Source organism: Sus scrofa, chromosome 9, assembly GCF_054392235.1.
Source record: "Sus scrofa isolate SSC_HxYL_T2T_F1_AM1 chromosome 9, Sscrofa_HxYL_maternal_Yorkshire_Landrace_v2.0, whole genome shotgun sequence".
In the NCBI taxonomy this organism is placed as follows: Eukaryota; Metazoa; Chordata; class Mammalia; order Artiodactyla; family Suidae; genus Sus; species Sus scrofa.
This window is the reverse complement of record NC_139391.1, coordinates 3,006,871-3,021,945: the sequence shown is the minus strand read 5'-3', so window position 1 is coordinate 3,021,945 and position 15,075 is coordinate 3,006,871. Positions and strand designations below refer to the sequence as shown.

Below are 15,075 nucleotides of genomic sequence, written 5' to 3'. Positions count from 1 at the left end.
CACCCACAGGATCTGGAGTTCCCAGCCTAAGGGTCGAATTGGAGCTGCAGCTGCCGGCCTATGCCACAGCAACATCAACACGGGATCCTTAGCCCACTGAACAAGGCCGGGATTGAACTGTCATCCTCATGGATACTGGTTGGGTTCTTAATCCACTAAGCCACAATGGGATATCCTGCAAAAAACCCTATTGTAAGGAGACGTTTTTAGTGGAGCAAAAGTGAGCGCGTAAAAATAAATTTGCTGTTCCTGTGGGCCTGAACATGAAGATAACTCACTTGAGACTTTTCGTTTCCTAGTTTCCAACTGAAGTATTCTTTCTGTCCCAGTATTTGAATGAATACACCTGAAGGTTCAGCTAGTGTGCTAGAATGTTCAAATGAGAGATGTTCTTCAAAATTTAGCTTCAAAGGAGGGAGAAATGGAAAAGGCTATAAAGAGCTCTCCACGTCTTTAAGGAGATATGCAGCCTAGATCTAGAAGTGCTGCTAACATGTTTAGAGACTGACTCTAAAACGGTTTCCAGAAGGAAAGATCAGAAAGAATGCTGGAGAAAAATCAGAAAAGAAGCAATAGGAGAATGTTTCTTAGAGCTGCAGTATGACCTGATTCTTCATAATGGAAATATACATCAGATATAAAAAACTAATACCACCGCCACTACCACCATCAACAGCAATGACTCTATTTAAATATATTCTGGAAATATTCTTATACTCTTTGAGTAAAGAGTAAAGCGTTTAAACATTAACCAAATGAACAAACTGGGTTATTTACAGCTAAGTCAAAAGCCAGCTGAGATCAGAGTTTCCAGCAGTGGAATGGTATTAGTTCATGATACCACGGTACTATTTTTAATATTCTTAAGGAATATGATTTGGAACCTAAGATTATCTGTCAACCCAATTAGCAAAGGAAAAAGTAAAGCTACTCGTGCAACTAACTATTGTTGTATAATGTGAAAAAATTGTAGTTAAAATTCAAGCTAGTTCATTATAGGAAGTGATGGTATAGGTGAGGCTATTTGGTGTGTGTGTGTTTGTTGGTGATGAAGGTGAATATGTACCAAATTGATGGAAAATTGTTTTTGAATGTTTCAGCTAAGACTGAAGGTTAGTTATGACCTAAGAAGGGGCATCACACCCTAGCTAATGTAATAATAAAGTGAAATGAAATGTCCATTCAGAGCCAAATGGGTCCATTCACACAATAAAATGTTATACCATAATGAAAACAAGTACCATGGCAACACACAACAATAGGGGTGAATCTCATAATTTTAAGTTTTGAGAGAAGCCAAATACAAAATAATACAAATAATATGATTCCACATAAAGATAGGTGAACAACAGGCAAAAATGAACTTATAACATCAGAAGTCCGAGTGGTGACCCGTGTAAACTTTTGGGAAGTAGAGACGATAATGATGAGAAGTAGACGGGGCTGTGAGAGATTGGAACATAGGCCGTGTTCTCATGCCCCACCTGGGCATGCTTGCATGGTCACTCAATTCGGGACACTTCATTAAACTGGAAGTGCTAGTAGGCTCTAGTCTAATGGTGTGATCTGCTCTGTGGTTTAAGAAGCCATCGGCAGATGGAGGAAGGATCAGAGACCAGGAGAAAAGACCAAAGCACTCTTTGTTCTGTCCCGGGGGGAGAGTCAAGTCACTCAGTGTCCTTCCCAATTAGGGTAATGTTGCAGGCACTTGTGTTTGGTCATGGGACTCAAATCTTTTGTAATCCCATAAACAGAGAGCAGAAATCTCAGACCTTATATGCAGAAGCCCCTAAGAGCCTGAATGTCATTTCTTGAGCTGTCTGCGAAGCCTGGACATGTTCAGTCTGAGAAAGATTTGAAGATACTGTTGGACAGGAGTAGAGACAAGACTTGTAGGCCTTTGGGAGAAGAGTCAGGCCACAGGAAAGCGGTGATTTTCAGAGACTGGCAGGTAAACACGGGCTTATTATTAATTGACTTACATTATCCCCTCTAAAAAGGAGCACACAATCCTTTCTTTAATTTCTTGTTTAAGAAATACACAGATATGGAGTTCCCGTCGTGGCGCCGTGGTTAACGAATCCGACTAGGAACCATGAGGTTGCGGGTTCCATCCCTGCCCTTGCTCTGTGGGTTAACAATCCTGCGTTGCTGTGACTGTGGTGTAGGTTGCAGACGCGGCTCGGATCCCGAGTTGCTGTGGCTCTGGCGTAGGCCAGTGTCTACAGCTCCGATTGGACCCCTAGCCTGGGAACCTCCATATGCTGCAGGAGCGGCCCTAGAAAAGGCAAAAAGACAAAAAAAAGAAAAAGAAAAAAAAGAAAAAAAGAAATACACAGATAAAGTAGCATGTACCCCCATGTGACAGAACATTGCATGAGCTGAGAACTTGTGTTTGGAGATCTTCTCTGACATCCCTAACTCAAAATTTCCCTTCAGGAAAAGCTTCTGGAGTCGTGTAAATAAAGAGGCACTCAAGAGTAGAGGCCTCCCGCTGGCTTCAGCAGAAATTTGTTGTAGAAGGGATATATTTGATTGCATAGATGTTACCGAAGCTTCTTTTTCTAACCCACATTTATCTCTATCATCTTAAAGTCCATGAAAACTGGTAATTCTGGCAACTGAGATTACCAGAAAAATTTAAGGAATTCATAACTCAAGGTGTTTTCTTTCAGAGAGAGTTAGGAAATGTTTCTTGATTGATTTGTTCTATATAATTGCATATGTATATGTGGTTTGGGTGTGCATTTTGTTTTGTTTTTAGTGCTGAACCCTTGGCATATGGAAGTTCCGAGGCTAGGGGTTGAATCGGAGCTGTAGACACCAGCCTACACCAGAGCCACAGCAATGTGAGATCTGAGCCGTGTCTGTGACCTACACAGCCGCTCACAGCATCGCTGGATCCTTAACCCACTGAGCAAGGCCAGGGATCGAACCTGCATCCGTATGGATGCTCGTCAGATTCGTTTCCACTGAGCCACGACGGGAACTCTGTATGTGCATTTTTTTAAAAAAAAAAGTGAAAGAAAGAGGTCATTACATTGTTTGATTTTAAGACTTACTATAAAGCTACCACGAACAAGATGGTATTTATGAAGACAGATATAAGTCAATAGAAATGAAATAGTACAGATTCTAGAAATATGCTCCTTTATATATGTTACATTGATTTGCAAAGGGAAAAGGAAATCTATTCAACAAACAGTGCTACTAGGACCTCTGGGTATCCATTAGGAGACACGTGAACATTCACCCTGCTTTACACCACTCCCAAAATAACTCCAAGTAGAACAAAGGCTTAAATGTAAAAGCTAAACTATTCTACTTCTGGAAGAAAACAGAGTGAAAAAAATTCATGGCCTTGTAGTGAGCAAAACTGTCTTTGGACACTAAAATCATGAATCAGAAAAGAAAAAATTGATCAATTAGACCTAACCAAAGTGAAGAAAATTTTGCTCTCTGAAAAGCACATTAGGAAAATTAAAAGGCTAGCTGAAGAATAGAAGAAAATATTTTCTTTTTTTTCTTTCTTTCTTTCTTTCCTTCTTCCTTTTTTTTTTTTTTTTTTTTTTTTTTGCTATTTCTTGGGCCGCTCCCACCGGCATATGGAGGTTCCCAGGCTAGGGGTCTGATCGGAGCTGTAGCCGCCGGCCTACGCCAGAGCCACAGCAACGTGGGATCCGAGCTGTGTCTGCAACCTACACCACAGCTCACGGCAACGCTGGATCCTTAACCCACTGAGCGAGGGCTGGGATCGAACCCGCAACCTCATGGTTCCTAGTCGGATTCGTTCACCACTGCGCCACGATGGGAAATCCAGAAAATATTTTCAATGCATATATCTGACAAAGGACTGGTATCTAGGTTCTGTAGATTCTTACAGTTAATAAAATGTGAGATAATGCAGAAAGAAAGGGGCAGAGTTTGAATAGACAAGGAAATGGTACACACTCATCAGAAAGGCTCAAGTGAAAAAGACTAACAATATCAAGTAGCAGGAGGGGGTACAGAGCAGCTAGAACATGCATCACTGTTGGAGGTAACCACTTTTTTTTGGGGGGGTGCACCCAGGGGATGCAGAAGTTCTTAGGGCCAGACATCAAAGGTAAGCCACAGCAGTGACAATGCTGATCCGTAACTGTTAGGCCACCAGGGAGTTCCCATTAGTAACCCCTTTAAAAACTTGTTTGGCAATTCTTAAGAAGTGAAACATGCATATACCACACAACTCAGACACCTATCTAAGAAAACCAAAAATGTATGTCCACGCAATGATTTATGTATGGATTTCACAGCAGCTTTTCTCATAACAGCCAAAAAACTGGAAGTACCCTAAATGTCCATAAAGGGCTATCACCAGAGATAACTTTTTATATCAGAGAGGTGTTTGTCTGCATGGCATGGTAAACATTTTTTACCAGTCCTGTGCTGGTCTCTCCTCTTCCTGTGAGTTGCCATCCTCCCCTTTGAAGCTTCCTTCTCCTTGGCTCAGGATGGTACGTAAGCCTCAATTGCCTGAGTGCCTTTGACCTTCCTGTTTTGGCGGGGTTCCTGTGAGCATGTAATTAAATTTGGCTTTTTCCTGTTAATGTCTTTTTTTTTTTTTTTTTTTTTGTCTTTTTGCCTTTCCTAGGGCCGCTCCCGCGGCATATGGAGGTTCCCAGGCTAGGGGTTGAATCAGAGCTGTAGCCACTGGCCTACGCCAGAGCCACAGCAATGTGGGATCCGAGCCACGTCTGCAACCTACACCACAGCTCACGGCAACGCCGGATCGTTAACCCACTGAGCAAGGGCAGGGACTGAACCCGCAACCTCATGGTTCCTAGTCGGATTCGTTAACCACTGAGCCACGACGGGAACTCCTTCCTGTTAATGTCTTATATCAGTTCAGTTGTTAGACTAGCAAAAGAAATCTAGAAGGGAATTTCTTTCCCTCCGCTATAACATATAACAGGAGTGCTTCCCAGGACCCTATACCCCTAATGCAATTCAAGTTTCTTATTTGTGAAGCCTTCCATTCATCTTCCAGATGGCGTTAATAGCCCTCTTCTCTGTGCTTACCATAGCACCTGTTCCTTACATGAATCATAGGACAGTGTGAAACTTTTCCTGAATCCTTTACTCCTGGAAAGCAGTGATGGTTAAGGAAGTCCATCCACCCTTTTGTGTTCTAAGAATTAGCTTATCGCAAAGACCCGCTGTTCCCCGTAAGACTTAGATGAGACTCACGCACGTGTCCCTTTATTTCTTATCTTGAGGCCAGACGCAGACCTTTGAAGTCCCATTCTTGGACTCAGAAAGGATTAGCTGAGCTGTTTGCCCCCCGATCAATTAAAAGGTGCTTGAAACTAAACATATGTAAAGCTTCTCTCCTTTCTCTAGTCCCCTTAATTTGACCCCCATCTCCTGACCCAGCATGCAACCTCCCCTTCGTGATTCTTCCTAAGAGTACAACAGCCCCTGATCATCTCACTACCTAGAGGTATGTTCTTTGATGCCCCTTTCCCATAGTGGGAGAAAATTCCTTCTGCCTGGCCTTTGAGATGCTTGCAGCTCTATGTTTGTTTTATTTATTGCACTGGTCTCCATCCCCGTATTGCAATAATTCTCTGAAAGTCCCTTTTTCCCTGTCTAGATTTATTTTTATTTTTAGTATGAATTACCAAATTGTTTAATTTACCAAGCTGTTAATCTGTCTTTCAATAGCGCACTCCCTTTCCGCCAGATTCGGAGCTGCTTATTGGAGTCCTGAGAATGCCAGATTCTATTTCTGATCATGCCTTAATCTGCCTGTGTTTCCTGGGTTTCTGACGGTCTCTATGCCTGTTTCCATCGAGCTCTGTTTCTGGTTTGGTCTCTGAGTATGTCGTTTTCTCTCTCTGTCTACCTCATTTCCCTCCTTCGCCGTCACCTACCTGTCTTCTTGAAGCCAAGCTCCTGTCCTCAAGGTGCTCCAAAGAGACTAGAGAGAAAGCAGAGAAGGTTCCTTCCTGGAGTCTGGGAGTTTGCAGGCTGAAATCTCCAGCCTAGACTTTCAGCTCCCTCTGTGCTGACAGAGCCTTATTTATCCTCCAAGCCAGAAGTGAAAAACTGGTTTCACTTTTGCTTTTGTCTTAAAAAAAAAAATCAGCTGATTTAAAGGAATCGGTTGCTGTTTATTTATTTATGTTATGATTCCTAGGTGTTGAAATTACTGCAAATGGAAGAGTAATGGTGTGTGTGTGTGTGTGTGTGTGTGTGTGTGTGTGTGTGTGTGTGTGTGTGTGAATGGTGGGGTGGGGTGAATTCTGCATGAAGAGCATGGCAGAAACAAGATTGGGAAAGAATTTGGGAGAAGAGATGCGGGCACATTAGGCTGTCTTCCTCAGGGAACCTGCTGTAACTCTTTTTAGTTCTCAAGCCAGTCACCGGAGGACAAACAGGGAAGCATGTGCCCAGAGCTCGTGAAACTTGTTCCTCTCTATTTCCCATAAAAGACCTTCTTGCTAGACTTAGCTGTTTTCCTTGTGGTTGATCTGAAAATTAACAAATTTCCAACAGTGTTTAAATTTGGACGATTCAGCATTAAAGGGAGCTAAACTCTTGAAGGCAGTTTGTGTGTTTATGGTGGGAAAGAGAATTTCACTCTTCCGTTTCCTATTAGAGTTTTTAGTAATGTTAAAAATCTGACTGTTTTCTCTCACACCTAAATCCTATGTAAAGCATTATGTTTCATTGACTATTAAATTTCTCCATGATCTAATTCATTATAATGTTGCTTATAGATCAGTACCTCCTGCTTCCTTGTTCTTCTATTTTAAGCTTTCCAGGTCTGACACATGTAGTCTTCCGGGTAAACCCACATTCATCTTCTCCAGTTCTCCGGGAAGTCCTACCCATATCACCCCATAATTCCCCCTCCTGCTCCCAGTACACCTGCAAAACTCCAACTGCGTGGACCGCTCCCGATCGCTTCACGGCTGTCCTCTCAGAGCATTTATCACACTCGCACAGTGCTCCTACCACATGGTGCTGTGTGGTAGCCCTCGATGGTCTCTTACATCCTCCCATCCCCCAAACCTCAAATATCCTACCTCCCTGTGCTCCAACCAGTTGGGGGGGGCGGGGTCAGTCTTATTCATCTTTATACCCCAGACATGAAATATATAGATGAACAAAATGTATGGTGATTAAGTAAGGAAATTAGCTTATCTTGCTGAGCTTGTTTCCTCAGTTATATGTGCGGATATTAATAGGTATTTTAGTGAGTTGACATGAGGCACAAAGAAGGTATAGGGGGGCTGGCATGGTGTCCTTCCAATAAGACTTATTTTTTCCTACTTTTACATTAAGAGCATAGCTGTTTTCTAATAAGCAAGAGTTTTAATGTCTGTCATTAGTTTGAGTTCAGGATCCGACAGTTACTGGTACATTTGCTTGAGTCTTGGGTGGGAGGGTGAGCTAAATAAGGGAGACGCGGCCAAGTGATGGCATGAGTGTGTACCAGGGGCACTGGCTACCACCCCTGATGTTAATGCGGATAAAACCAGTTCATCTCGCTCAGTGCTTATGTAGCCGAAAGCAGATAGTCAGATATGAATTCTTTTTTCCTGGGTGCGTAATTGGTCTGAAGGTCAAATCTATCAGAACCCGGGACGCCAAGTGGAGCATCTGCAGCTGCCGTGTTCCCCCCAGTGTTTCCCTGGGACCTGAGTGTAGTTTCTTCTTCATTCTTATGCTGGCCCTTGTATCAGCACCTCTGTCTTCTCTGTTGCTGTGCTCTGGGTCTAGAGATGACAGTCTGTGTCTGAGCCACCTTGGGTTCTCCCAGTGTCAGCAGTTTTCCGTAAATGGTAAGACTTCAGTAACTGTATAAATTAAGGAAGGCGGTAAAGCAATCCTATGGGCTCAGAATCAGCTTCACCCACAAGTTCCTGTCACCACGCAGCTCCACCCTCAATGCTCAGGTCGACCCCCAATACAGCCAGCAGACCTTCAGTTTCACTTCTTGGTTTTCTTTCACTTCTAAGAAATGCCTTTTTTTTTTTTTTTTAAATGAACGTTGGTGAAACATTGGTTAGTGAATGTTCTTTGTGAGATTTTTTTTCTGAGCTTTGGTTTCTTTTCTTACTGCCAGTTTTTAACTTGAGTTCTCCTCGAAAAGTTCTAACCCTTTTCTGAAAACTCTGAGGGAAAACGATTGACCCAGCCCTCCCCAGTGAGACTGGAGAGAGACAGTGACCCATCCAGGGGTCCTAACTGGGTCAGGCCAGAGGGGAGCCTAGGGTCCCAGGGAACTTTACAAGGAGAGTGTTTCAATTTTGCAGTCTAGGTGCTTCCTCGCCCTAACTGCAGCCCTCCTTTCAGCTTTGACTGGAAATCCCAAGGAGTTGGCCAAGCCATTTGTAATCCATTGATTCCAGAGAGGAGGGCAGTGGAGGTCCCTGGGTCTCTGGTGCCTGGCGTTTCCCCACCCTCTCCTTCCAGCTGGCTCATCTTTAGCTGAGAGAATATATCTCTCATGGGACTACAGAAACCTCTTCTGAAATCTCTGGTGATCCCGGCCAACAAAGAAGTGTGCGGACAGGAATATTGTTCCCCTTCCCTTCTTGGTTCTTTCGGCTAGTAAAATAATTTCAATGACATAAGACAGATTAAACCGTAGAACATCACTGTAATAATATATGGCATTCTTAGGAGAATTAACATGAGCATGAGAACGTGAGCTATGGCGATAGTTCCCTTGTGGAACAGGCTCTTTATGTTCAGTTCCTTTTTTTTTTTTTGTCTTTTTAGGGCCGCACCCACAGCATATGGAGGTTCCCAGGCTAGGGGTCCAATCGGAGCTATCGCTGCCAGCCTACAGCACAACCACAGCCACAGCAACACAGGATCGAAGTCACGTCTGTGACCTGCACCACAGCTCACGGCAACACGGGATCCTTTAACCCATGGGTGAGCCTAGGAATCGAACCCCCATCCTGCTGGATACTAGTTGGGTTCGTAACTGCTGAGCCATGACAGGAACTCCCTGTGTTCAGTTCTTTTCTTTTCTTTTTTATTTTAAACCATCTTTTGATTTAATTTTCTTTTTTTCTTTTTTTTTCTGTAAAATTTTTTTTTTATTTTTTTTACAAAATGAAATACATATATTTAAACACAGTTACATTCACACAGATTATTATATCATGGATCTCAAGAAACAGATTAAGTGACTCCCTCTGGAGAAGGGGAATGGAAAATATGCTGAGACAAGTAGGAAATTTATTCTATACTTTATCCCATTTTGTATGGCTTTCATCTTTACTATTTAGTATTATCTATTACATTTCAATTTTTCTTTAAAAATTGGTGTTATATTAAAATTGTGTATATTATGCAACTAAAATTTATAAAGAAGAAAGGCCTATATATACCATTAAATATTTTATATAGCATAGTGAAAAGAATGACTTAACTGGTAAGAATAACAAAAATAATACACCCTCTGAAAATAAATAAAATATAAAATGCATAAATTGGTCAAAAAACAGTGTAACTATATAAATATGTCCTCACAATTTGTTCCATTTTATTGATTCTTCAATGTAGGCATTACACCATTCTAGGTGATGTGATAAACAAGACATTATAGACCTTACATTGTACCATGGAGAGAAATGGTTATGAATAATACAGTTGCAGAACTGTATTATTTAATTGTACAGTTGCATTATTTAATTATAATTGTCATAAATTCTTTTTTTATCATAAATTCTTTGATGGCGAGGAAATCAGAATCAGATCTAAGGAGACTTCAGCATTCCCAGAATGATGTCAAATGACCCCCTTCATGGTGGATTATGTGCTTATTTACTATGAGATATACTTCTTCTTCAAAGATTCCTTGTTTGTGTATCAATTGTAGATTTTTGGTTTGTGGTTATTCTGAAGTTTTGATATAAGAGTCTATATGTATATGAGATTGTTTTAAGTTGTTCTCTTAATTGCAAGTTCATCTCCAGTGTCCTGCGTTTGTACCCACCTGTTCTCATGATTTCTGATTTTGGTGGTATAATTGTGCATGGATATATATATACAGTACATCTTTACTGTATATATATATCTTTACTGGTGGGCCTTGTCATTTGTGGTATTTTTGTTTCCTGTTGCTGTCTTTTCTTTTCTGCCTAGAGAAGTTCCTTTAGCTTATCTGTGAAGGTTTTGATTTCTCCTTCACATCTGAATGAGAGCCTTGCTGGGTAAAGTAATCTTGGTTGGAGGTTTTTTCCTTTCATCATGTTAAGTATATCATGCCACTCCCTTCTGGCCTGCAGAGTGTCTGCTGAAAAATCTGCCAATAACCTTATTGGGGTTCCCTTGTATGTTGTTTGTTTCTTTTCTGTAGCTGCTTTCAAGATTTTCTCTTTGTCTTTAATTTTGGTCAGTTTGATTAATATGTGTCTCGGTGTATTCCTCCTTGGGTTTATTTTATATGGTACTCGTTGTGCTTCCTGGGTTTGAGTGAGTGGTTCCTTTCCCATGTTAGGGAAGTTTTTAGCTATTATCGCTTGGAGTATATTTTCTGTCCCCTTCTCTCTCTCTTCTCCTCCTGGCACCCCTATAATACAGATGTTGGTGTGTATAATGTTGTCCCAGAGTTCTCTGAGACTCTCTTCATTTGTTTTCAATCTTTTTTCTCTTTTCTGTTCTGCATCCGTGGTTTCCACCCATCTGTCCTCCATCTTGCTTATTCATTGTTCTGCCTCCTGTATTCTGCTGTTGGCTGCTTCTGATGAATTTTTATTTCAGTTATTGTATTCTGCATCTCTTCTTGCTTAAGTTTTATATCTTGTATCTCTTTGGTCAGTGTGTCCTGTAAGTTATCCATCTTTGCCTCCAGTTTATTTCCAATGTCTTGCATCATCTTCAACATCAACAATCTAAAGTCTTTCTCCTAGAGGCTGAGAATCTCCTCCTCACTTAGCTTATTTTCTGGGGTTTTTTCTTTCTCCCACATCTGAGTTATAGGTCTCTGTCTTTTCATTTTTATAGGTTTTTGGTGTGGTGACTTTTTACAGATAAGAGGGTTGTAGCCTCTCTTACTTCTGGTGTCTGCCCCCCTTGTGGCTGAAGCCTGTGTGGGGGCTTGCTGTAGGCTTCCTGATGGGAGGGGCTGATGCCTGCCCCCTGGTAGGTGGAGCTGATTCCTGTCCCTCTGTGCTTGGTTGGGCTTTGTCTTTGGGTGAGATTAGAGGCAGCTGTGTGCCTGTGGGTTCTTTAGGCAGCCTGTTCACTGATGGGTGGGGCTGTGATCCCACCTGGATTGTTGTTTGGCTTGGGGCTTCTCAGCACTGATGGGTGGGGCCAGATTTTCCCAAAATGGCCACCTCCAGAGAAAGGCAAGGCTGCTGAATATTCCCGAGAGCTTTGCTTTCAATGTCCTTCCCTCACAACAAGCCGCATTCACCCCTGTTTTCCCAGGATGTCCTTCAAGAACTGCAGTCAGGTTTGACCCAGATTCCTATGGAGACCTCGCTCTGCCCTGGGACCGAGTGCACGTGAAAGTCCGTGTGCACCTTTTAAGAATGGGGTCTCCATTTCTCCCAGTCCTGTGGAGCTCCTACACACAAGCCCCACTGGCCTTCAATGCCAGATGCTCCAGGGGCTCTTTCTCCCAGTGCCAGATCCCCGCACATGAGGGTTTGATGTGGGGCTCATAACTCTCACTCCTATAGGTGAGTCTTTGTGAACCAGTTAGTTTCCAGTCTGTGGGGCTTCCTACCCAGGAGGTATGGGGTTGTTTATATCGCGAAATCGGCCCTCCTACCTCTTGATGTGGCCTCCTCTTTGTCTTCTGGAGTAGGGTATCTTTTTTAAGGTTTCTGGTCCATTTGGGTGGAGATTGCTCAGCTTTTAGTTGTGAATTTTGTTGTTTTTAGGAGAGAAGTTGAGCTCCAGTCCTTCTATCCGCCACCTTAATCCTCAATCCTGTGTTCAGTTCTTTTAAGCAGTTAGGTGGAAGTTCAAGGTTCTTTCTGGCCTTTTGGCCTTGTTTGTTCTTAGCTCGAGGCAGTCTCCATGCCAGAGTGGCTCAGCCTGGCCTGAGTGCCATCCAAAGAGAAGGAGAAGAGGAAGAAAAGTCAGATAACCCAGGTATTTGAATAAAAACCCTGTCTTCCTTGGTGAAACTGAGCAGGGCCCTGTGGGGATCCTGGGCACAAAAGCCTTTGTATCCCCCATTTCTTATTTTTAGGGAATAAACTTCAGCCGCACGACCTTCCCTGAGTTCCAAAGGGTAACTTCAAAGAGCTGCTCGTCAGAGAAGGGAGAGGACGCTGAGGCCAGGGAGGAGCCGGCACATAGTAGTGCAGCCTAGGGGCAGGGTCCTGGTTCCCCACCCACCCACCCCCCGCTCCCCAAGAGATACACTTAATAATGTCTTCAAGATCTTCTGTAGAACTGAAACCCTCAACAACTGAAAGATGTTCCCCTTGTGGCTCAGTGGGTTACAAACCCGAATAGAATCCATGAGACTTGGGTTCCATCCCTGGCCCTGCTCAGTGGGTTAGGGATCCGGTGGTGCTGTGAGCTGTGGTGTAGGTCTCAGACTTGGGACTGAGCCCTTAAACTGTGGGACCTGATGGGGGAGCTAGGATATTTAGGAGTTTTTGCAATAAAGGGCAGGTAGTAGGAACAAAAGATGACTGCTGCTAACAGAAGCCTAGCTAGCTCAAGTTAAGCCTAGCTCAAGTTAAGCCTAGCTAGCTCAAGTTTAGTGCTTTTCTGTGGGAAAGTACAAAGGTCTGAGCTCACTGAAATCCCTCCTTTGATACGCACCTCAGCTCTCCGGGGCCAGTGTCCTGTGCTTTTATGGCCGGAGTTCCCTCCGGACTCACTGTGAGGAGTGGTTGCTGTCTCGTGGCTGCTAGATGGCAGGTGTCATGCTCACGTTTTGCAGACGTTTGCTGCTGGTCTTGTTGAGGTCACCACTAGTCACAAGGAGCAGACATCACCATGAAGGATGGTGCTTTTCTAGATACGAGGAGATGCAAGAATTGGGCTCATGAAATCTTCTCCTAAAAATATCTGACCATCTGAGGACCTGTCCTGCCAGTCGTCCCAGAGCACAGAGTGTCTTCCTCCTGACCTCCGCCCTGAACTCCTTTCGGGGGGGTTGTGGGTGGGCAGCTGCAGCGGCTCATGATTCAATTCGTGCAGGGGCAGATGGCGAGTGACGGCAAGTGCCAGTTTCCAGTTCCCAAACACCTCTTTGGGTTTGTTGAATTTCTTAGAGCAGCAGCTCATAGAGCTGAGGAAATGTGTAGTTCTGTTTACCAGTTAATTAAAGAATAATAAAGGGCGTGGATGAACAGCCAAATGAGGAGGTGCGTGGGTAGGTTTGAGTGCAGGAGCTTCTGTCCCTGTGCAGTGGGGGGACATCACCCTCTTGGTATACGGACGTGCTCACTAACCTGGGAGCCCTCCACACCCTATGCTACTCAGATTTTATGGGCGCTTTCTCACATAGGATTTGTTTCTTCCAGCCCCTCTCTCCTCTCTGGAGAAGGGTGGAGTGGAGGCCTTTGAAAATACAAACCTTCTCATCATGCTTTGTCTTTAGGTGACCATCCCCCATTGGGGAGCCCACCCAGAGTTGCGTGAGTGGAGCAAAAGATGCTTCTACTGCTCTCTTAACTAAGGAATTTATGAGAGTTTGAGGAACCCTGCGTCAGGAAATGGGACTGAAAAATAAAACATTGCCTGCCGTCTTAGTAAACAAAGGATGTCACAGTCATTAGTGATTGTAGCCACCGCTGCCAGTGGGCAGAGCTGGGAGCCCTGAGGGAACTCAGGAAGGAAGCACAGAATCCCTGCCATCTAGCAGCCACCAGACCGCAGCCCCCCCAACTGTGAGTCCTCAGGATGCTGGCCTCAGATAACTGGGGTGCATATCTAAGGTCACTGAGCCCAGACCCTTGCGTCTTCCCATACACAGAAAAGTGCTAAATTCCTTAGCTTGAAAATATCTGTTTTTTTGTTTGTTTGTTTGTTTGTTTGTTTGTTTGCTTTTTAGGGCCACACCCGAGGTATGTGGAGGTTCCCAGGCTAAGGGTCTAATCGGAGCTGTAGCTGCCAGCCTACACCACAGCCACAGCAACGCCGGATCCGAGCCTCGTCTGTGACCTACACCACTGCTCACGGCAACACCGGATCCTTAACCCACCAAGTGAGGCCAGGGATCAAACCCGCAACCTCATGGTTCCTAGTCAGTTTTGTTTCCGCTGTGCCACAGCGGGAACTCCGAGATATCTGGTTTTTTTATTATTAGCAGTGATCTTTTGCTCTTACTACCTGCCCTTTGTTGCAGAAGTCCTATTTGTCTTAGCTGCCCTCTCACCTCCTGGGAGCAGTTTCCTCAGGGTTGCTTGAGGTGCTGCCTCCCAGGATTAAGTCCTCAGTCTTGTTCACCAAATAAATCTCATACCTCTCAACTTTTAGGTTGTGAATATTATTTTTTAGTCAACGAGATGAAGATGGAGTACGTATTTCTTATTATAATTCACGACATCACACCACACTAGATCCTGCCTCCAGTGGACTTCTCTCCCTACCTCTCAGGCCGTTACCCAGCTGCCAACAGGAGGGCGGTCCTCGCCAGAGGAGGCAGCAAGGAAGGGCCTCCTTTTCTTCGCTGAACCCTGAGAGTTTCCTGCTGTTACCTGAAAAGCCGAGTTTACCTTTTGGTGAATGTCGCGCCAAAGGCACAAAGCAGGAAGGAAGCGCTTATTATCCTGACCTGTTGTAGTAAGGAGAGCGCAGGGAACTTGTAAGCTGAGGGTCTGTGTATATTCATGAATGGGCTTGAGCAGAGGCGTGCGTAGCATGGGAGGGGCAAAGGCTGCCAGAGTCCAGACTTGAGTTGGTTGAAATCATGAGGGTCAGAAAAGATCCGCATCGCCTGGGATCCCAGCATTCTGGGACCTTGGCCTGCAGCCACCGTCTTCCACTTTGGTGGGGGCCGTAGTTCCCATAGGACAACCCGAAGATATGTATCAAATTGTGACGTATGTCCCTTGTGGAAGAACTAGGACGCTGCTTTATCATTGAATTACT

General features: G+C 44.0%; 1 protein-coding gene and 1 long non-coding RNA gene across 6 annotated transcripts in view; one reads left to right on the top strand and one right to left on the bottom strand.

Moving 5' to 3' along the window:
• The window catches only part of LOC110255360 (interferon-induced very large GTPase 1), a 49,754-nt gene extending 43,688 nt beyond the window's left edge, over positions 1-6,066 (bottom strand). For all 4 annotated transcript variants that reach the window (XM_021062326.2, XM_021062325.2, XM_021062323.2 and 1 more), the window contains exon 1: positions 5,916-6,066. The gene's annotated coding sequence lies outside the window, so the exon portion shown is untranslated. The remainder of the gene's footprint in view (positions 1-5,915) is intronic.
• Positions 1-15,075, top strand: part of LOC146399656 (uncharacterized) — a 186,081-nt gene that overhangs the window by 138,343 nt on the left and 32,663 nt on the right. Inside the window, exon 3 of one of the 2 annotated variants that reach the window (XR_014814504.1) lies at positions 51-756. The exons of the other annotated variant lie outside the window; for it this stretch is intronic. This is a non-coding gene — a long non-coding RNA (uncharacterized LOC146399656). Of the gene's footprint in view, positions 1-50; positions 757-15,075 lie in introns of those variants that run through there. 2 annotated transcript variants of the gene reach the window in all.